At 27.5% G+C, this 24710-nt stretch overlaps 1 protein-coding gene and 2 long non-coding RNA genes across 7 annotated transcripts in view; 2 read left to right on the forward strand and 1 right to left on the reverse strand.

Annotated features, from left to right (window-relative positions):
- The window catches only part of LOC107440777 (mitochondrial potassium channel ATP-binding subunit), a 546992-nt gene that overhangs the window by 234166 nt on the left and 288116 nt on the right, over positions 1 to 24710 (reverse strand). The gene's annotated exons all lie outside the window — the stretch shown is intronic.
- The window catches only part of LOC147806797 (uncharacterized), a 494278-nt gene that overhangs the window by 233281 nt on the left and 236287 nt on the right, over positions 1 to 24710 (forward strand). The gene's annotated exons all lie outside the window — the stretch shown is intronic.
- Positions 9500 to 18143, forward strand: LOC147806802 (uncharacterized). The gene is made up of 2 exons (XR_015435237.1): positions 9500 to 13415; positions 18000 to 18143. It is a non-coding gene; the product is annotated as an uncharacterized LOC147806802 (long non-coding RNA).

Here is a 24710-nt window from a genome sequence, read left to right on the forward strand (position 1 = left end):
ATGGAAGGGTTTACTATGAAACAATGGCAAGCCATGAAAAAAATAGAAATCAAGTTTCAAAAATATTTAAAAAAAGTTATCCGTAAGACCCCTCTACATCTAGATTTTTAAATTAATATTTTCGTATTTATAACTATACTCAGTAAAAATAAGTTTAAAAAAATTCAATGAAATTGCTTTGCCTTTTAAAAATGTTTTTTGTATTGATTGTGCAAGTTTAAAAATTGAAGAGCAAACATTTGTGGCTTGTAATAAAATTTCGAAATAAGCTCTACAAATATTATCTATCACGCTGACGCAACTCATAAGTTAATTTTCTAAAAGACTTAACCTTATAAGTTTCGTTGCAAATACAGGACATGGCATAATTTTACCATGTAGTGGATAACGTTGTTTGAAGTTTGCCTTCTGAGAGTGCTACTTCCTGTTTCTTTTTTTTTCCGAAATAAGCTAAAGTTTTCTTTTGACTTCTGTTAAATATAATACGAATTAAATAACGTAACTTATCCTTTGTATCCCTTGAGTCTGGTAGCAGAAACTTTGCATCACTGCAGATAATTTTTTCTTCCTCAAGATTTTTTAAAAGGCTAGATAGCATAAAAAATTGTTGAGAGGAGATGGAGAAAAAAATTATTTTCTATTCCAGAACTTATTCAATTACTTATTTTTTTGATAATCTAGATTTATATAAACTGAAGAAATTTAATGATTTTCTAAAATTCCTAAAAAATTTTCTTTAAAATTTTGGAAAACAATGATTATTTAAATGGAAAGAATAATTTAAAAAAATAATCCATTTCTCAAAACTTTTTTTGGTTACCGACCATGTACAATTAATTTTTAACATAAAATTTGTATCTTCGTTATACACAGATGCAAATTTTGCTGCCATACACTTGTCAGACTAAGCATAGTTTTTCCGATATTAGTCTCCGTCTAACTCTTGTAGGATAACAGAAATTTGAATTTATAAAGATAGTGATGCAGATTGGCTTCGCAATTTCTGCTACCAGGTCTTTAAGTGTATTATCACTAATTAAGTGTTCTAAAACGGCAGATGGCTCAAGTTTATTATCAACAAATTGTGTTCGCAACAATTCTAGAGCTTTAGTTGGGAGGGCATAGGGTAACTGAAGTGAGGCTGCAGAGAATCTGTACTAAAGCTGAATGGTTGAGGCCATTTAAGTAATTCTTATGGCTTTGGAATTAAATTTAAATGTATTCCAAGAAATGCAATCATTTTATTATTGTTATTCAGATATTCAAGATTGTTTTCTCGATGTCCTTGTTGTAGTGGGCAATTACTCCTTTCAGCAAATAATATACTGTTTTTATAACTGTCGTGACAGTCATTCATGATTGTTAGATTAAATTTTGCAATTCAGCCAGTGTCATTTATGCTAATTATGAAAAAGACGTGATGTGACGGTATTAAAAACATATTTTGCCTACATGAATAGCTTTTTTGGTTTTAATTTTTTCCTATTTAAAAAGTTACACAAATTCTGTGTTGTTTGAACTCTTAAACCTATGCTGAATTTGGAAACTATTCAGCATTAAGAGAAAAAGTCTCGCCAATTTTTTTTTAAATAATAACTTTCTACATAAAGACTAAGTTTTTGTTCTTTTTAAAGTACAGATAATTTTTTTACGGTTATTGAGCATGGATAGTTTAAAATTATAGCTTTGTGTCAAACTTAAAGCATACAAACTATGGCTCTTTGTTTTCTTGGCGAAACAGTGTCGAACAATCATAATACTTACAATTTTCAAACTGAAATTATTGTCGTCTTCCCATTTCCTCTAGTCGCATTCTCTGCTTGGCATGCTTCTTGGCACCATTATTGTGCATAATTCTGTAAGCTTAATTCAAAACTTAATCTTTTTTTCAATGGCAATTTTGAGGTAAGAATAAAAGTGGTAGTTACGGACGAGTCTTTAAATCCAATTTATGAAAACGGTGCAATATCCTAAGTAATGTTGTTTAACCCCTTAACAATCGGTTAATTTTCAAGAAAACGGTCATAAAAGTGCCATTTTTTATTAGTGCTATTTGATTAGGGCTGACATCTAGTTTAAAATAAACTATCTACAATTACCTTAAAAATATCCTGGTACTGCCATCTGGTGTGTAAAATGAGAAATAAAATGTTTTCCGGGCAAAAGAAATAAATTAGTTTTATTCTCATTGGCACGTTGCTACTGAACACTCCAGCCCGGAAATATCACGGGAGCGAGAAATAGAGGGCGAAACCTCACCCCGTCATTTTCACGGGAGCGAGAAGGACGGGGTTAAGGTAAGAATGAAAGTGGTAGTTACGGAGGAGTCTTTAAATAAAATCTCTGAAAACAGTGCAATATCCTAAGTAATGTTCTTTAACTGAGTTTCTTCGCTAGCTAATTAGCAAAAAAAAAAAAACTTTTTATCAGAATTCAAGTGAATCCTTGTAAATTAGTTGAATTTGTTCTGTGTGTTAGACATGCTTTATCTATAGTAATCAAATTAAACTTAACTAGATGAGTGATGTAAAAGGTTCCTAGAGAAAAAAAAGACTTAATATAAAGATGTTCGTTTTGTAAATTAGTTGAATTTGTTCTGTGTGTTAGACATGCCTTATCTATAGTAATCAAATTAAACTTAACTAGATGAGTGATGTAAAAGGTTCCTAGAGAAAAAAAAGGCTTAATATAAAGATGTTCGTTTTGTAAATTAGTTGAATTTGTTCTGTGTGTTAGACACGCCTTATCTATAGTAATCAAATTAAATTTAACTAGATGAGTGATGTAAAAGGTTCCTAGAGAAAAAAAAAGACTTAATATAAAGATGTTAGTTTTGTAAATTAGTTGAATTTGTTCTGTGTGTTAGACATGCCTTATCTATAGTAATCAAATTAAACTTAACTAGATGAGTGATGTAAAAGGTTCCAAGAGAAAAAAAAAGACTTAATATAAAGATGTTCGTTTTGTAAATTAGCTGAATTTGTTCTGTGTGTTAGACATGCCTTATCTATAATAATCAAAGTAAACTTAACTAGATGATTGATGTAAAAGGTTTCTAGAGAAAAGAAATAGACTTAATATAAAGATGTTCGTTTTGTAAATTAGTTGAATTTGTTCTGTGTGTTAGACATGCCTTATCTATAGTAATCAAATTAAACTTAACTAGATGAGTGATGTAAAAGGTTCCAAGAGAAAAAAAAAGACTTAATATAAAGATGTTCGTTTTGTAAATTAGCTGAATTTGTTCTGTGTGTTAGACATGCCTTATCTATAATAATCAAAGTAAACTTAACTAGATGATTGATGTAAAAGGTTTCTAGAGAAAAGAAATAGACTTAATATAAAGATGTTCGTTTTGTAAATTAGTTGAATTTGTTCTGTGTGTTAGACATGCCTTATCTATAGTAATCAAATTAAACTTAACTAGATGAGTGATGTAAAAGGTTCCAAGAGAAAAAAAAAGACTTAATATAAAGATATTCGGTTTGTAAATTAGCTGAATTTGTTCTGTGTGTTAGACATGCCTTATCTATAATAATCAAAGTAAACTTAACTAGATGATTGAGGTTTCTAGAGAAAAGAAATAGACTTAATATAAAGATGTTCGTTTTGTAGTTCTGTTAGTTTTAACATTTGCACAAAATATTAAAACTGTGAGACTGGGGAATGGCGCAACCATCTGTGCTTTTGTATTTCGGTATTAGAACAAATGAAGTTCTCTCATACACATGCAACATAAAATGGAGCTATTTATTTCGTTGTAAAATTCTAAAATCATCTTCGGCAAACTGCAACGATCAGTTGTTTTTGAAGAAATAATTCTGAATGCTATTTATCAACAAATATTTTTCTTTCTTAAATCGGCGGTCATATCTTAGTTTCCTACTTGCTATAATGTTTGTAATTAAAAGCATAATAGCTGTTAAGTTTGCTATGATAAATGAGTATACACAACATACAGTGAGAGTACCAAAACTTTAATATTTTAATTTATTATATATTCCAAGTGTGCCAGTTAACAAATTTATTTTTATATTTATTTTAGACAAGCGTTCTCATTTTTGAAAAGAAATTTAGTAAATATTTATATCAGGGTTGGTAAGTTTTAACCGCGGTTTCATCCGTCATGTCAAAATCAATTATTGCTTCAGTTTTCGACAAGTGTCAAAGCCCCGAAATTTTGGTGTAAACCTAATTATAGGAAGTATTTATAAATAGACATACATATAAAATTACAAGTGTTCAATCAATTATGCTATTGAATTATTTTGTCATTAAACTCTTTGTTTTGACAATTTGCAGTCAGAAAGTTAAATAAAATATCTAAAATTACAATTTATCTAATCTGTTAATTTGTTTAATCATTGAAAATATAAATACAAAAACAATAGTCTTATAAAAAAAAACTCAACAATCATTTTATTCATTATATGTATTATCAATTTTCATTTACTACCATTTTAAATCCTTTTCCTGAAGCATACGATTACAAAAAAGGAGTTTTTAAGCCCTCTGTATTCTAAGTTCATTTTTCAGTTTTGTATGAATAAGACCGAAATTCGAAACAATTTTTTGGCTGCCTAGACTGCAATATATAGAACTATTATAACAAAATAAAACAGCATGTGACTAGGAAATTTATTCTAATAACTGTACTAAATATTAGTAGTAATTTTATTTAATCCTTGAGTTGTTTAATTGGAAAAATTATTAACTCATTTAAACAAACATTAACATAACATAAACAAACATTTTTGTTAATTATAATTAAGTGATCGGAGAAAATTCAATTTGGTTCTGAAAATTCTTGGAGAAAATACTCAGTCTAATATTCCTTGTGAGCTAAATTCCTTTTTGGATAAAAACTTCTCCAAAAATTTTAGCTTTTCTTTTGCACAATAACTTTTTCAAAATGGTTTTAGAAAATAAAGTTTCTATATCAAAATAGTTGTTTTGTATAGAAAGTTTATGTAGAAAAAGTTTGATTTTATACAATTTTTGAATAAACGAGGATATGTATTATAAAATTATAGAAATTAAAGCATGTTGAAATAGTAGTAATTTATCAAATTAAAAAAAGTTCCACTTTTATTAACTTAATGAATTCAAACTAATAAATACACAAATTAATATACGTTTCTTTTTTTTTAACAAGAAAAAGTATTGCGGAGCCACGCATTTTTTAAACTAAAATCTAAGTAAGAATTTTTGAGACCAAAAATTTCTTCCTGGCTGCCTAATTTTTCTCCAAAATCTCAGTAATCGATCAGCCAAATTCTGCTCCCCCAAATATAATTAATAATAAATATTGAGAATCAATAAAAAATTTTAATAATAGATAGTATCAGATAATTGGCGAAAACTTTAATTTGTTATTCTAAAAAATATGCTTAAATTGTAACATAAAAAAATTTAAATCACCTATCAAGATTAATGATAAATAAAAACTCATATCTATTACCAGTAATATAAACTGAATAGTTATAATATGGGTCTTAAAGTATTAAGAGTACATTTAGAAGCACCAACTAATACTTATAATAATTTTGGCTAAATGTTTTGCATGAGATATATATACTATAAATCATCCCATGCAGCATGAAGGGGCAAATAAACGTTAAAAATACGTTCGTTCGGTATAAGGTTTTGGACTTAACGTTAAAATTACGTCAATTTCACGTGATGATTTTCACCATTTCTTCATTCGTTAAAACGTATGCGTTAAAATGACGGTATTTTAACGCTATCAATTTTCCCTTTAAATATTTCGTTAAAAATGAGTACTAAAAATACGTTATATTAACGTGTACATTTTACCCATTTTTTTACCGATTTTTAAAAACGTTTTATTAACGAAAAAGTTACGCTTTGTTGCATAGTTATGTTTACGTTAATTTTTTGGGATTATAAACGTAAATTCAATGGTAAAAATGTTTCTAAAAAAGAATGTGAGTGCCCAAGAAGGATATTATTTTACGTCTCTCTTAAATTTGAATAAACTGAACAGTGTAGATTTTTATTACAATTTGTATTCTATTTTTAAATACTTATAATTATTTTTGTTTATTTAAACTGGAGATAAATATTTGTTTGTTGATAATATTGAGTCTGCTCATTGTCAATAACTGACAAGGAAACTATGAGTTTTAATTCTTATGAAACTAAACTAAGATGAAATTAAAGAATTTCCAGAATACTGAATAAAGTAAAAATTTGTTACAACTTGTCATGTAACGAACATAATAACGTAAAAACACATGATTTAAATTTAAATCTTCTTTGTCAGGTACAAGAGTCGTGGTGTAGTGGTTAGAGCGTTCGCCTCAAAGGTACGTTGTTGTAGGTTCGGTCCTACTCGGAACTTCGGTGGAATGTTGAGTTCCGGATCTTGCAATTTTTTTATTCAAAGATCATAAATTAAAAGACTATATATTTTTTTAATTATGTAAAAATTAATTCTCTTTTTTTTATATTGAAATTATCGCTCTCCATATGAGTTTTTAAAAAATAATTATAATAAATTACAAAGAAATTTATCTACTTTTAAATTCCATGTTCTTATTGCAATGAAAGAAGCATTTACTTTATTTTAAAATAATGATTTAATGTTTTTTTGTATCGCCTAAAAAATGTATCAATCTTGTTTCTTTAAAGTAGTATATATATTCATTACTGAAAGAGAAAAAAAGCATACGTATCAAAAGACAGATAAAAAGGAATTCTCATAATTAGTTTTCGTAATAAAATTTAGTGTAGGAAGTTTTAAAATATTTGTTGTTATTAAAAAACGTTTTACAACACTACAACATTTTTACAAATTTATTGAATTTTGCTTTGAATCTTGAATTTTATAATCTAGAAATTATTTAAATATAAAATCTCAATTGCAATGAGAAAATTATTTATGAAAATCATATATAGTAAAAAATAATATAAATTTATAAAATATAAAAAATAATATAAAATAGCATAAAATATAAATAATAATTGTAAGTTTTGTTGTAATGTCAGAAAAATTTTTTTTTTATCGGAGCAAGTAATGATAATTCTTTATTTCTTCGCAGAATATTATTTATGAGTGAGTTTTTGTGTATGTGAAATTAAAGTACTTTTAAAAATAGTTTGAGCGTTAGTTCGGTTTCTTTTTCCTAACTGTCAGTTTTAGTTTGCATTGAATAGCCTGTTTTTTTTGTTGTTTTTTTTTCCATATCGGGCAATAATGTTACATAACAGGGAATTTACCTATGGACACAATGCTTGGAGGGTTTTAAATAGTTAATGCAGTTAAATAAATTGTTTTTTAATTATTTAGATCCTATAAAGAAAAAAGAAAAAAATTTAAGTTAGGGAAAGAGAAAGTTCCTCAAAAATTTTAGTTGAGACCTAAATTTTGCAATGCTAATACATAGACCCTAAAAAAACAAACCCACCTTTAAAAAAAAAAAAAAGAAAAGGATTTAAATATTTGTCTTTTTGCATTTTGACATTAGTGCGACAATTTTTTTCTATGTTCTTTGACCAAGATTTTTTCGTTTAAACTTAGTTCCGACTTAATAGGGGTTTTAAGGGCCATTCTAGTCCTTGACGGGGGCGGTGCTCGATTCTCGACACCACCGAGTACATGCGATATATGTGCTATTAAAATCTGTGGAATCGAGAGGCCTGTGGTCGGTCGCATTGCTGTGCCAAATGTACAGGGATCTGGAGAAAATTTCCTACCCCTTCAGATTTAAGTCTAAATGGATGATAAGCCTAATGTACAGCTCTAGAGCGACGCAACTAAAACTCCTATCTTCATTAGTTCGTTGACAAATTATCTGTTTACACTGTGTTATCTGGGAATACAATTTCAACAAAATCTTTTAAATATATACATACATTGCTTTTAAAAGGAAGGCAAATATCAGCAAGCGAAAAAACAGATTCATAAAAATTTCCTTTTTTTTATATCTAAAACACTGAAGAGGGGAAACGGAACGTTCAACGAAAATGGATCCTTCCAGCTAAAATTAAATATGAAATTTTTAATATATTATATGAAAATAACTTGATCCACGGGGAATGTTAACAACTCGACGCCCTTTTTTACCCTTTTTGTTATAATAAAGTTTTCAAATCCATTATATTACCTCTTTTTTTTCTTTTTTTCAATTGAAATCGTGATTTAAAATGTGCTTTTTATTTAAATGTGTATTTTTTTATGTAATAAATATTTTAGGAATTTTTTCAATCTATTATTTTTAACACGGTCATCACCAACAACTAAAAATGATACCTAAATCATGAGACCATGCATTTATGCATGCCAATTAATGTATGTAAAATCTTTACCCACGCAGGCGAGAAAAACAAAAAATAAGCACGAAATTTGAGAAATAACGTGTAATCACGATATAATAATTAAAATTAACCAGAGATAAATAAATGTACATGTTGATCCCATATTATGTTATTCGATAAAACTTTTATATTGGTGGATGTAGTTAGATTAAATCTTTTTGATTTGATGGAAGACCTAACGTAGAATGTATTCTACAATATCTTTCTTACTCTCATTTCAGATGAAATAGAAATCCTACAATTTATGGTTCATTGATCAGCCTATCTGATGCACAAAAAAATCAATGTACATTGTTAGTTTTACAGTTTTAAAATATAACATAGTTAATGTCTCATTTAGTTAAATTACTATAGTACGATCCTCTAACTATCAAATCTTCGATTGGAAATGAAGTTACTGGTTTTAAAATGAATAATCACGTATTGAATAATTAAAATGAATAATCACGTATGAATAATCAAGTTTTAAAATGAATAATCACGTATTTTAAATAATCTTGTATGTCTTCCGGAGCAGTTATCTTAATTTATAATATTTATCCATGTTTTTCTTTTATAATAAATTATAGTTATAAAAATTTTATATTTCCAGAGCATAAAACAGCAATTTTTATGAATTCATAAAAATTATAAAAAGCATTAAAATTGGGGTTTTTTATGTACAAGCTATTCAAATAATATTATACTAGTTAAAATAAAATACTATTATATCTCTGAAATGATAATAACACTACATAACAAATAGTAATACTTTTTTAAAAATGTAAAATAGTAATAATTTTTTAAAAATGCTCGACAGTTTTATTTAACTTTATTAAAAATATTATATGAAAGTTATTCTACAATGTAGCATTTTATTCCAGGTTTAATTAGAATAATAATAAGAAAAATAAGATGAAAAATCAAAAATAGACGAGAAATAAATTGATTCACAATATAGATTCAAAAGTAATGTTCCACATTGCTTCCAGTTATTTGAGTTTTTGTTTTACAAATGCATTAAATGATACTGAGTTTCAACTTTTCACTCCTTTTCCGTGGGCACAATTTCTACACAAGGACTGCTACCCCTACACTAGACAACGCTTATTTACATTTGTTGCTCGCGTGATATAGCTATTCTATAGTGTATTTACATACGCCGAATTCAATGGTAAGTTCTTTTATTCCTTACTTTAATTATTACTATTTAGAATGTTAATTCATTATAATGCTTCACTATCAAAGAAAGTAAATTATTGTAGTTAATTCTGCTTGAAATAAGCACAAATATTCTAAGCCTATCATTTGCGAAGTTTAACAAACTATGACAAAACGTAACGATTTTGGAAAAAAGCAAGAGAATTTGTTGATTCTCATTTACTGAGCATAAAATGTAAAGAGATGAAATACAGACCCTTATATACGATTGTTATGCAGTTGAGATATTTTTAATAAAATCATGAATATTTTAAAAGTATTCTGATGGCACCTAAGCTTAATGAAGGAATATTAATCTGAAATAAGTTAAACTAGTTGCGATCTTATGTAAAGAAAATTTCCGTTTTAAAGCTTTAATTATCAAAATTATTAAATTAATGCTGCATTATTTTATTCACCTGGCAAATTTTGTTGCTATAATAAATAACAATTAACAAAAAGTAACAATTATAAGCATTATTCTGAAGATAATACTTAAATGTTATTAATCATGGTTGACTTCACACACAAAAATATGAGTAGAGGGGATATTTTCCATCTGTGATTTGTTGTACTGTACCTACTATTGTGGATTTCAAACTTGCATACATTTAAAAAAGAAAACATGTAGAGGTTTGCCAGGGGGTAGTGGCTACAAGATATACCCTTAGTTTCTACCCATGTTTTGTTTTCAGTGTGATGATAGCCACTGGAAGTTACCAAGACTTGTTGATTATTCTGCCACAGGTGATGATAAACAAATTTTCCAGAGTAGAAAAGAATTTTAGCTAGATTTATAATGTAAATTTTTCAGTTTCACTAATTTTAGGGGATATTTCCGTATCTTAATCTGTCGCACAAACTACTATAGCCAAGCTACCAAATAGATGTAAACTTGAAGTTTAAAAAAAAAAACAAAAAAAACATAAATGTTTGCCAGATGGTTACAAGTTATATCTTTCGAGTTGGTCCCTTTCTGTGATTTTTTTTCTTTCTTTCAGTTTCTCCGATACCAGAAGTTGCCAACACGTGCCGATTATTCTGCCGTTGTTCATTTATCCCCTGATTTAATGAATCAAATAAAAGGGGATGTTTCCCTATTTGAACTAGTTTGTGCCAACTAAAAATGTTGAAGCAAAAAAAAAAATTAAAAATAAGATTTTGTACTTTGCAAAAATTTAAAAAGAAGTATGTAGTAGAAGTTTTCCTGAGGGTTGCTACAACTTATATTCTTTGAATTATTCCCATTCTGAGATATTTAATTTTTCGTGGATCGCTGGAAGTTTATGAATATTTAGCCATAGGTAACAACATAGAAATACTCATTAAACTTTTAATCCCCTATTAGGGTTACTTCTGTATTGTGAGCAGTTATGCCAACTGCTAACTTTTTAAAAGAATATGTAAAGGTGTGCAAAATGTAGCTACGAGTTATACTCTTCAAGTTGATCTCCGTCCGTTAATTTTTTTTAGTTCCTCCTGGTTGCTGCATGGAAGTTGCTTAGAAGATATAGTGATTATTCACCAGCAGATCATGATACGGGCATTTTTATTTCTGTTTTGCCTACTCAGTACGGGATGGTATTTTTATTAGCAAATAAGACGAGACAAGTTTTATGTGTGAAACAGTCCTGTCATATTGTTATTAATTTGAGCTGTCTTATCTACTTACCTACTATTGTCTTATAAAGTATAAAAACTATTAGTTGTTGCATTTTTAAAACAGTTGAGTAGTAGCAGTTGTGATTCATGGCAGTTTCTTTTAACTTTACCTTTTTAAAGAACCGAGGGTTAAACACGCTTGATTGGTATAACAGGGTGCGTAGCGTTTGTAAAAAGTACTTAAAGGTGCTTTTTTGGGGATTTCGTTTATAAAAGCTTTTAAAGGTGCTTTTTTCAGCTGGCGTTTTTAAAAAGTGCTTTTTTTCCGAATAAATTTTTTTTCTCCCTTCAGTGATATCTGGTGGATCCCATGCATTTCACGAAAAAATGGGGAGTTTGCTACGTAATCATTCACGCGGACTTCATGTCGTACCCACGTTATGACTTGTGCATGCGTGCACTTGAAACCGAAACCCGAGTGCTCCAATTCGGATAGAGAATATCAGATTCTTATGAAATGTTTTTCTTTTTAATTTTATTCTTGTTTATTTTATTTTACTTCTAACACTTTTTTTGACGTAGGGGGTAAGGGTACTTTTGTTCTGAGTTCAGGGTCAAGTTGAATTCACTCGGTGATGTGGGAAAGTACTGATTGTTTTGATTTACGCCCATTTCTTTTTGGGTTTTTTTAACGCTAAAACTGTTCATAAAAAGTTTTTGTTTTTCAATAATATCATTCATTGAATATGAATTTTTTGAGTGATTGAAAATTTTTGTAAAGTGCTTGAAAAGTTTTTAAAAAGTGCTTATTTTTGATTCAAAGATTTGGCTACGCACCCTGTATAAATTTTACAAGAGTATAGCAGATGGTTCTTCAGCCAAAATGTCGTGGAAGTATCGTCTTAACAAGCTATTGCAAGAGAAAATCTCACATGGACAAAATAGTCTTTTGACTATTTATTTTGCAACATGATATCTTTAAAAAAAATAATAAAAAATCACCCAGTTGAACATTTACTGGAAATTTTTCTTCTTATTTTTGAAACAGTTTTTGAAATTTATCAGCTAACACGATAAGGAAAATAATTGCACTGAATTTTCAATATTAAATTATCTTTAGAATTATTCTTATTCAAGCTTTTATTTAAATTTACATTGCTGTTTAAAACTTTTTTAATTCTTTTATAGTTACTGTATTCTAAAAACATGCCTAGGCAGGGGTCTGTCTAGGCCGAATTTACTACCGTTTAGCGGTACCTTCACAAAATCAACTTTAGGAAAAACAGTTTCACAAAATACTTTTTCTTATAATTTTATTTTCGTATTCCTTAAGAAACGATAAATCCATATTTTTGTGTTGATTTTTTAATATAGTTTTTAATTTTTCACAAATTATATCTAAATTTTCACAAAATAGGTACCTCTCAGAAAAACGTAGACAGACCCCTTGTAGGTGAAAAAGTTCAATTGAAATTTTTATTGCTAGATTTTTCTTTTAAATAATTTTTGTCTTGGTTTTTACTTAGCTTTTTACATTTCTAAAAAACTTTGTTTTTATTAAGTGTATGACACAGTAATTAAGAAAGTTTCTAATGACTTTATTCTTATCTGGAAAATATGATAATTGGAAAGCTGAGATGTAAAGCTTTAAAATTTTATTTTGAGAATTAAAATAGATTTTTCTGTTTTACATTTGTATATAATCTTTTGTTTTTGTTAGTAACACAGCATTTTAATAACATATTTCTAATAGATTATATTTTAGTTAATGTTGCTTTATGGATACTGCTTTGCAGAAAATATTATTCTTAGCATAGAAGCTTTGTTGTAACAATTATGATTTTATTTTTTCTTTCTATTTTACTTTATAACTTTAGTTTTTTTATAAGCATTTCTTGTTTAATTTTTTGTATTCCCTTTAGCCCATTCCACTAATATAGATAAGCATGGAGTAATTTCCAATTATAAATAAGCTTATTTATTCGTAAAAAATATTTATTAATGAATTTTTTTTTAAAAAAAATATTGCTATAGAAATATATTCTGCATTTCACCATTTTTTTAGCTAACATTCTGCCAAACCATTACTCCTTACCTCTCTAGTTCTGAATAATAAATATGCCCGTATAAACAAAACAAAATATGTTTGAATAATTTCTATGTTTTTAAACATATTAACTGAATGAATTTTCTTTTTCATAATCTATTGATGTACTTCTGAGGAAGGTCTTTGGAAAGGATCTGGCTTTGAGTATGAAGCTCCATCAAGTCTCATTTGAAGGTTCCTGAATTAAGTATGTCTAAAGAAATAACTGTATTTGAATTGTTTCCTTTTTTCTTGTACTTAAAAATGGGTAAAAAAAATTTCTTGAAATTATAAACATGAACAAATCAACTGTTAAAAATTATTTCAAATAACTTTTACTGATATTAAAAATAGTAATTAAAAATTGTTTACATAGGCTGCCCATGCTTCAATAACAACAAATAAAAGTACTCAAAAACTTGTCTCTTAAAATGAATTTTATCATATATTGTAAATATATTTTACATGTACTGTAGAATCCTAATGATTTGATGCACAATCATCAGCATTTGCACTATATTTATAATAAAAGTTTCTGGTGTAAGATTCACCGTTAGTATCAAGTAGAATGGTAAACTGTTACTGTTTTTACCTCCACTATATTTGCTGTTCCAATGTTTTATTTCACTGGCACTTAAAAAATATGTGCTTTATCTGCATTAAATTAGTCTTTTTATTCATAGTCTTTGATAAATTTAAACAAATTCTGAAACTTCTATTTTGCTTTTATGAATTCTTCAGCGATCATACATGATGAATCATTTAAAGGCTGAGGCTACTCAAACCAAACATTCAAATGAATTATAAAAGGAATTAACAACATCAATTGGAAATTCTCGGGGAATTAAGATTTATACAAATTGCTTAGTATTTCAAATCTCCGTGGCAGAATCGCAACGGCACGGCGACATTGTTGCAGAATTTTACATAGTTCTTGCATAGAGATTTTCATAGCTGCCAACCCTTCTGCATTTTGCAGAAGCTATCCGCATATTTACTTATTTTAGCTATTTTTTTCTGCTTTTACGCTCAGAAGATAAGATCTTCTGTATTTTACCCGGTCGCCCGATAGCTAGTATTTTGTTTAAGTCAGACTGTATTGACTATACCCCACAGCAATGCTGAATGCGAAAGGTTGTTTTCTGTGGTAAAAAAACTAGGACTCAATTCTGCTCATCAATGTCTGATGAGCAGTCTGCTCGAAAAACTTTTAATAATTAAGTCTAAAGAAGAAATACATTGTTTTGAAAGAATTTTTAGTTAAAGCAAAAGGTGCTACTAAAGGATCTTTGCAAAAAAAAATTTTTTTGATGTAATTCTTTCTCCATAATTTCCATTGAGTTTATATATAGTGCATACTATTATAGTGTAATTAAACTAATTTTAATGTGTCTTAAAATTTTATATATTTCCCTTTAATCAAGAATTAATAAATGAATATAGTACCTTCAAGTAGCTGGTCAAAATTTTTAAAAATTTTTTTTACCTTTTCTTGTTTTAAAAAAAAGGGGAGTATTTTTTTAAAAATAAATTTATTAGTAATTAGTATGCAGTTGCGAACCTTCTGCATTTTTCTTGTCTATCATCAGCATTTTTATAACTAGAGGTTTGCAGCTATGGATTTTTCTCTTGAAAAGAAGAAAATATTACATTTCTTTTTTACAGAAATATTTGAACATGCAATATTTGAATCATGCATTTTGATAATCAGTTTTTGGCACACTCAATTTTCACTGATATCATAAATCGACGTAACGTTTCGATGATATTTTCGGCAGTTATTGATACTGATTTTCATTTGGTTCTTAACCATCTTGATATATTTAAACAATATGGAAAACTCGAATCGTGCATTTGAGTATCTATTTTTTTAAGGCTATCTATTTATTTTTTTGAAATTCTATCTAATTTTTGGAAGTTATAGATGTTGATTTCTCCTTAGTTTTTAAATCTAATATTTTTTATACGATATTATTTATTACAACCTAATTTCAAAGTGTAACACGCTTTTGAGCAGTCCAATTTACATAATTACATCATATATTTTTTTTTGGGGGGGGAGGGGGGCAATTACTACTATGGATTTCATGATATTCAATATTTTTTTATTGTTATGATTATTTGCAAAATGTGAAGAAGCAAATAAAGTGTGTGTTTTCCCACCAACAAAATATGAGAATATCACCCATAATATTAAAAAGAAATATTTCATGCTAAATTAAGAAAATCAGTATTATTATTTTTTTTTTTTTGTTAACACAGAGTATTTGCCATTTTAAATTAGCAACATGTGTGTTTGTTTGTATTAAATGTATTTTGCAATTAGATATTAGTGCTGGAGAGTTTAGTCGCAGATAGCTCAAAAACATTCTGCCACAAGATTTCAAATTATCCTTGTTTCAATTTTTAAAAAAGCCAATTGTATATATGTTTATATTTATTTATTTATTTGTGTACTTCTGCAGTTTTCTACAATTCCGCATATGAGAAATTGAACTTTCAATATTGTTAACTTTAATCAATGATTTTATATCTATGACTATACCTATGATATTTTCTATTTATATACCTATGATATATTCTGTCTATGATACTTTATTTTTATAAAGTATCATAGTATCACATTATGGGTGATATTCTCATATTTTGTTGGTGGGAAAACACACACTTTATTTGCTTCTTCGCATTTTGTAAATAATCATCACAATAAAAAAATATTAATAATCACTTTTATTTTTATAAAGTTTTTTTTTTCAATAACTTCTGCACTATATTATAATGCTTACATTAAATGAAAAAATTTTTGATTTCATACTGTTTGAAAACATCTTTTATCTAAATATCTTATTTTTACCAAGTGAATGTTTTTGTGTTTATTATTTGGTGTTAAAGTATTAATGATTAAAATGTTTTAAAACACGATTCATTGTGTATATCAAGGTTGCAAAAAATGCTTACTTTTTTCTAAAAGAGTTAGCCTGACTAGTCTTCATTAATTTATTATAATTTCTTGCATTTTACTGTATACATTTAGCATACTTATGTTCAAACTTTTTATTTTAACAAAAACTATTAAGTAAAATTTATGTTAAATGTCTAATATTGCAGAAAACTTATATATCTCGTAAGTTAAGTAGTTCATGCAATGGAAATTATCACTACTACAAACTATATGAATTACAGTTTGACAAAAAAATATATATTTGTTTTCACATCTTTAAATAAGTTAAAACTTTTTTTGATATATCTGATCTATACTTGTTCAAAAAAATTTTTAATTTAATTTTTTTGCAAGGGTGTGGAAAGTTGGTAATTTTGTTTTGCTCATATATATATATGCAGCATTAAGAACGATAATTTCTAATTAGTTCCAAGAATAAAATTATTATTTTGTTAAACAATTTTAAGTTTAAAGCTGTTCCTCCGAATTGTTTCTATAGTCCAAAATTGCTATACTGCATTACTCCAAACATTCTGTCATGTTGCTACAATTAACTAACACCATTGTGTTCCTTTCATTTTATCACATTTTTCGAAGAAATATTTATTAAAATATTTCTCCAAAAACTGTGTTTTGTGTGTAATTTTTTTTTTTTTTTAATTTTTTTATCCTGTCCTTTTAAAGTGGTTTAAACAAATAAGGTATTTACTGCCCCCAAGCAACCTGATAGTAACACACTAGGGTCAAGGAACACAGAACCTATTTTTCCCACCCTGGAAGCTAATGCCCCACCATTACTAAGAATTCCGTTGTGGAAATGAATTTCTAAATCTCCAAACAGCTTTCTAATGTATTTTGGAGTAAAGTGTTAAGTTTTAGCAGTGATTTTCCAGAAATTAAAGAACTTTTAAATTAACCATTTTTTGTTTAAAAAAGCTTTAACAGAGGCAATTGTAAAATGTAATTCTTCACTTGAACTAAATAATATATAGTTTAATAAATTACTGAATTTGTTAAAATTACTCCTTTTGTATATTAAAGATACTGTTTGTGTTAAAAGGCATAGTATTTTTACTGTTTTAATAAATGAGAAATTAAAAATTACGTAACTGAAACTAATGGAATTGTGTTTCTGAACTACAAAGTTCTTGCAAAATATTCTGAAGAGGAATGAAAATTGCAGCTAAGGAGCAAGAAAAAAATGAGAGAGGAAAATAAAATTCTGATGATAAGTAAATAAACAGAAAGTCGTGGCAAGTACTGTGGTTATGAGAAAAAGTCATTTCAAATAGGGGTGTTTTGTGAATAGTTTTGTCTTGATTTTAGATCAGCGGGGGTAAACCAATTGACACCTTTATTTCTCCATTGTTCCCCCATTAGAAATGTGCCCTTACTTGTTACCATAGCAATTGACAACACCAGACTAAAAGCCTGGAGGAGTTCTCCTCCGAGCCACACAAAAAATAATTTTTTGTTTTGTTTATAACTTGCTGTTGGCTTCAATGTAAGATTTAGCTAGGATAAAAAATAAAAAAAATTGTTAAATACTATTCTAATTCAGATTTGTGCTGTATATGTATGTAATTTTGTCGTGTAATATGTGAGTAAAATTTGTAAAATAGATTTTCTTATATCTAAATATTTGGATGTACTCAATCGATATATATTTAGTAGAAATTCCATGAAAATAATAAACAGTTTTAATATTTTTTTTTTTACATTTTATTTAACTCTGTATTTTATCTAGTCAGTATTGCTTCGTTTTAGAAATCTACTGTTGGTTGAAACATTTTAATATTATTGTCCGGCATATTTTTTTTTCATATGCTAAAATAGTTATTTGTTTTCCAGGTACATTGCAGTGAAGAGGTGATACTAACAGCAGGGTGGAAGAAGTTATGAATAGATATATTTCAGATCTGTGGCGATGTGTTATAATTGTAAATCTGTATATTGTATGATAGTTGTAAAATAAATAAAACTTAATAAATCTTATTTGATTTAATGTTTTTTTCTGTATTTAAAATTATTAAGTTAACTGCTCATCTGGATTAAAAATTGTAATTTTTTCGAACATACGATTTAGAAAAATTTTAATTTTTGTAAGTAAACAAATCAAATGGTAAATTTGGTTAATATATATATTTTTTTACTTCATGTTTGTGTTAAAGTAAATTTTAGTTAAATTTTTCAAGCTAAAAACTAAAAAATAAAAAAAAAATAATGAACCCAAAAGCATTCCAGAAGAGTAGATAATTTCAAGCAAGCAATTTGGAAACATGGATTTAAGGAGAGCAGTAGACTTCTTAATTATTAATTTGAACTAAAAAAAAAATATTTTTTCCATAGGGGTTTGGAAAATCATGTAAGTATTGAGTAATTTTTTCTCCTACCAATTCTTTATATTACAAACTTTTAGGCATGAAAAATTTTAAAAATTCCTGAGAGACATGAAACTTCGTAAATAAACTAGTATGTTGCTGTGAAGAGGTAGTAAGATTTGCATTCCTTATTCGTTGAGTTATAATTTGAATTGTAAAAATTTACAAAAAGTATGAGATTAAAAACAAAAAGCTTTTTCTAGGATTCTTAAAAAAAAGCATTAATATCGGCTGTTTTGCGTTATTTTAGTTTTAGTTTGATAAGAATTAAAAGTTTAAATGCTATATTTTTTAGTGCAGCGTAAACATTAAAATACGGAATGGTTTCTTCCCTTCTTAGTTAAAAAAAATTAAAATTACGTTAAAATTGAAATTAATTTAGTTAAATTTACGCGAAAAGTTTATTAATTCACCTAACTCAAAATAAGGGTTAAAAATATTGATAATAATACGTAAATTGTACGGATTAAATCCGTTTGTATTTTGGTTAAAATAACGTTAAATGTGCGTTATTTTAATAAAAATAAGCGTTAAAAACACGTAAATATTCATGGTGAAAAAGACGGATCTTATAAAACTGAAAACTCACGTTAAAAACTTAGTTAAAATAGCGTAAAAAATACGATAAAAAAGAAACAAACTTCGTTAAATTAACGTCAAAGATTGGTATCAAAATTCACCATAGTCAAACTAGAGGCAAAAAAGCGTCAATTTTGCGTTAAAAATAACCCAAATTTTAACGTTTATTTAACGGATTCGAGACTACCACTTGAAACGTAAATAAAACGTTCGGTGGAAACGTTTTTTTGCTTTTAACCTTGTGGCATTATAACGTTATTTTCACGTAATTAATACTTATCTCTGCTGCATGGGATAATTATTGTTGTATATAATGCAAGTATTGTGCATGATTTGATATCTAACAAATTGTCTAAAATTCCTAAAAAGAGACTTTACTTAGGTTTTTGACGGATTTCGTCAGTTTTTGACGCATCTTGTCAAACACTTGTGTTTGAAGTTTAACACCCAACTCTGATTTGTATATACAGGAATAGATTGTATCCTGTTTACTGGATAAATGTTAAATTTGAAGTGCCGAAATAATTTGTTCATGGAATACTCAAGGATTTTTAAAATATCACTGGATCATCGTATCATTGTTTCTATCAATGGAGACTAATAATTCTGTAGCACATACCATTTTGACGCAGGAAAATTATGTATATATATTTTCCTATCTAAAATGCATTTTATGAAGATGTTAAATGGATATAAAACGATGAGCAACCCTTTTAACGTTACTAACATTATTTTTTATTTAAAAAGAAAGCCGTTTCGTCAAAACATATTTTCCAACGCAACTTTTTTTTTTTTGCGTAAAAGTTAAATTTTTCTTCGACTCGTCAACTAATTCTGTAAAAGTGACGATAAGTTCAATTCCTTTATGGCAATTAGTTGTGCATTTTTATTTAATTCATATTATTTTTAATTTTACACAATGGTTTGAATTCTCAATTAGCCAATTTTGTAAAACTTCTTCAAAACATAAACCTGTTTGTTTGGTTTTATTTTTACTAGGAAAAGATGCTTAAAATAGGATCAGAATATCTTTCTTGGTTTATTAGGGAGGGGCATGACTTGAAAAAAAAAAATCCCTTTGGGATGAAGCGACCGTGGTTGTGCTCACCCCTTGAGATAATAAAGCGCACTAGCTAGCGAGGTCAGTGAAAACAGCCCTGAGGTCTGCGTCCAAACTGACAGAATAGTTAAGAATCTAATTAAAAATGCAATTTATTGCAATTTGAAAACAGATAAAATAATTAAAAAAAATTTCAATTATAAGACTACATTTTTTAACAAATTTAACAAATTATTTTTAACAAATTTTTCAAAACAAATTTAATCTTCCTGAAATCAAAATCCTTCTGTTTTAATATTATAAAACGATAAAATTCACGCGTGTTGTTTGATAATAATATAATGTTTTCATTATTTAGCTTTGGGCAGACTCACTAAATATTTTTAAAATTCCTGACATGCCGTCTCCGAGAGGAGAATTTGCTTGAGCAAATTTTGCTCCCTTAAGAATATGAAGTAGGCTCTTTTTCCATCTATCTTGTCAAACAATGAAGCCCTATCAAAGTTCCTCGGGTTTGTAAAAAAATCGCATTGCAAAATAAGATAATAAAATAAACTATAATCAATATCAAAAACGAAACCATGTAAAGATATTCCGTTTTGCCCTGGCGAGTTCATAAAGGTGCAATTTTTTTTTTTATCATGGATGTAATTTTGAATGAGAGTCTATTTTGAATGTATTTTTAGAGCTACTAAAAGGCAGTCTCGTTCTGTTCTAAAATAATATTAAAATAAAATGAAATTCACACGCGGTGTTTTTTGATATGAGAGATACGTGCTATATTGTTTACTTCATTGCTTTGGCCGGACTCGCGAAATTTTATTCTTAAAAGTCCAAACCTCATTCTTAAAAGTCCTGACAAAGACATTTGATAATTCCATGAATTAGACGCGACTATAGTTTCCCCGCCAACCTCAAAAATCAGAAACAGCTGGACAACTCAGCACAACTTCCCACAGTGTTACCAGGTGCCGATAACCGTTTACCTACAGATAGCGTTGTAAAATCCCCTAAAAATTTAAAGAAAACCCCAAAATTTTTAACTTAATGTATAAGTATTAAAAAATAGTACAAAAGTTAAATAATGTACAGAAAACGTTGCTTTAATACTTTTTAATATTTTATTATCAACAAATTAATAATGTGCTGCTAATTAAAAAAAAGGATGAACAATTGTACTATTAATTTACTTTTAAACTGCTTTTCGTGTTCCCAATCTTTCTTGTACTTTTGTGCGTACTTCTTTTTTTCTTTATCCTTTTGCATTATTTTTAAACCATGCGCATTAAAATATTTTAAATAATTTGAATTCAAATTCACCAAACGTACAGGTTGATCGAGCAAAGTAATAACTTACTACATTCAACAAAGGAGTTAAGTTCTAAAATTAAATCTTAATCTTTTTGTTTTGGTTTAACATATTGATTTTCATATTACCATCTCACACATTCAGTTATAAAATTTGATATTAGAACGTAACCAAAATGAAACTAGTAAAATTCGCAAATAACCCTAAAACAAACCCCTAAAAACATATTCCCCTAAAGTACCCACTGAAGATAAAAAAAAAAAAACCCTAAATTTAGGGGGGAAACCCCTAATCTGGCAACACTGACTTCCCATGTTAAAGTCGAAATTTACCACAGGAAAATATCGACAATATCTTTAAACGAAAGAAAAATGTGTCTAGAATTAAAACACAAAGGTATTAAAAAATATTAAAATTTCCGAAAACGAAATGGTCAGTTTAGTTAAAATCCGTTTAACTTAAAAAATTTTGATCCTCCAACTGGACTGTGAATTCAGAAGCGTATTAGAGAGTGTGATTCAGAATGACTTAACTTAAAATCTTTTGTTGATTTAAACTTACATACATGTCCCTATTTTCAAATTATTTGAAATTATTTCCATCATTTCATAATTTGATTATTAAGAGAGGCGATTTACTTGTTAATCTGGTTCAGAAACATCCGCTAAATGGGTGTGCCATTATTTTGCTATCTGGGTCGTTTTTCACCGACATGTTAGGCTTAGCAAAGGCCGACAGCAATCCAAAACTATTGGCTAATGGATCGTCCTTGGTTAAAATTAACTCTCTATTTCCTTAATAAAGTTTTTGCTTGTTTGTAGTACTTATAATAACTTTATTTCATTTATTGTATTTTTAAGTTATTTAATATTTCTTGAATTACAGTAATAAGTTTACTTAAGAGAACAAAAAATTTAAAAGGTTCATTTCTCCCGAGAGAATCAATAGAAAATTAGTTTTATTGTAGAAAATTATATTGTTTTAGTGATCTAGTTCGGTAAAGTTTTTAACCATAGCTTTTATTTCCATGATTCATTGGCTATTTACGACAGTTTACGTTTGTTCTTAGCATAACCACCTTAAGTGTTTTCCTAAAAAATGCATTAACTTTATGCAGTGCTTGCTAATTGTATAGTAATAAAATAAGCTAATTATAATTAAAATTGTAGTAAATTAATGTCATCATAATATACGTCGTTTTTAAAATCGGATTTTTTTTTTGTTTGTTAAATGCAATATTATGGCAACAATACTCTTGCAGGAAAGAGTATAGATTGTGATTAACTTAATCGTTCTTTTATCCTAGTGAATCAAATCCTGAAATATTTGAAAAGTGTTTAAAGGTTCTTTTTTTCATTGGGGAATTGTAAAAAATGCTTAATTTTCTTGAGATTTTTCTTTGTTGTCATTAACAAAACATGATTTTCGCAATTTTCCCTTTTGCATTTTGTTTATTTTATGCTTACGAATAAAGAATATGCATAAAGAGTATGCAATAGAAAGAAAAATCCCTATTACGAGTATGCTTATCCTAATTCTGAGTTTTTTTTTGTTGTTTTTTTTAAATTTTTTTTATAAAGGAAGTGATAAAAATTTTCGAGTGCTTAAAAAGTTCTTATTTTTTGTTGAAAAACTTGGTTACGCACCCTAGATTTCAAAAATCATTCTATCAAGATATATTAATTTTAAGAAAAACTTAAAAAATTAAAGAGAGAAAAAATTGTCTCTTGTTTTTCCATTGTTCAAAGAATTATTAACTCTTGTTATTGGTTTCCTTTTGGAGTACAAGTAAGATTATAAAAAAGTAATAAGGTTTTGTTTAACATAATTTTTCCATAAAGGCTATTGATGAAATAATTAATTATATAAACAAGATTTTTTATTACTTAAATTTTTTTTGTGATCTGTGCTACAGATCACAAAATATAAAAATATATTTTCTCAACTTTGCAGTCGTTTTTCAATGTTTAACGAATTTAAGTAAATCATATCATTGTTCTCCTTATGGATTTTCCTCATTCATGTTTAAGTCTGGAAAATTTTTCTTATTAAATAAATTTTTCTAGCAACGATTTTATTTTTTATTGTACAATATTGAATGATTTTTTTAAAAGTTATCAATTGTTTAAAATTAATTTGAAATAAGTAATGTTGCCTAGTTTGAATTGTGTGTTTTGAAAACAATTGTTATTTTAAAACTCGTAAATCTTAAAATATGATTGAAACAATAAAATTTTTCGAAATTTTGAAAGCAAGAAAAACATTTAACATTAACATCTCGACTTTGCAAAACTTCCGATAGTCCAATGAATGAATACTTAAATATTTCCTTTTAAAATCGACCAAACAAATTTCAAGATTACCAAATAATAGAAAATCTAGATACACTGTTCCATAAAATGGCTAACATATCTAAAAGATATCGAAGTTTTAATATTTTTAAATGAGTGATTTTAAAGATGTGTGAGAGATGAAAATTGGAATATAACATTTTTTTAAGAGTTAATATAGTCCATTTATTATTTGAAATCATTAATGATTCATGACAAAAAACAAAAAAATCATCCTTCCCACATAACACTGATTTTTTTTCTTCAAATCAATACAACGATAGCTTTCTAGCTTATATTTGAAAATTCTGAATAGAAACAGGGGTTATTTTAGGAGCAGTTAAGGTTCGTTAAATCGTCACAAAATTCTTAAAAATTGTTCACAAAGTAATTTTTTGCGAAAATAAACTCTTCGCAAAATTTATTTTTTAAAAAAGCAGAACTAATGTCTTCAACTCATAATTTTAAAACTAAATCTTAAAATTCATGGTTTTTATTTTTTTCTCTCACAGAAACAAGACTTTTCAAAAAGTCTGAAAAATCCCTGATGAACAATCCCATTTGAAATTTTTCTTTTCTTTTATGTTTATGTGTCATTACGACACCAAAGTAATCTGGAGATATTTCCCCTATTTTTTTTGATGGATTTCCCCTATTTTTGAGTGAAACTCTCATTTGTTATCTACCATTTGACTTCCCTAACTTCAATACGTTGTTTAAATACCGTTTAATTTGGCGTTGTACGGCCACTTTCGGCTCTCGTGATGAATTATACAGTAAGTTGTACAATGAATTAGTACACGATTTGTCTCAGATATTCCTTTGAAAAAACATATTTAGAGAAGAAAATTGAAACTTTGCTAAAAACAAAAACGATCTTTCGAAGGTGCATGCTAAACACCA

The sequence above is a fragment of the Parasteatoda tepidariorum genome, chromosome 7 (assembly GCF_982258835.1).
Source record: "Parasteatoda tepidariorum strain Cologne lab strain chromosome 7, Ptep-v5.0, whole genome shotgun sequence".
Taxonomy (NCBI): Eukaryota; Metazoa; Arthropoda; class Arachnida; order Araneae; family Theridiidae; genus Parasteatoda; species Parasteatoda tepidariorum.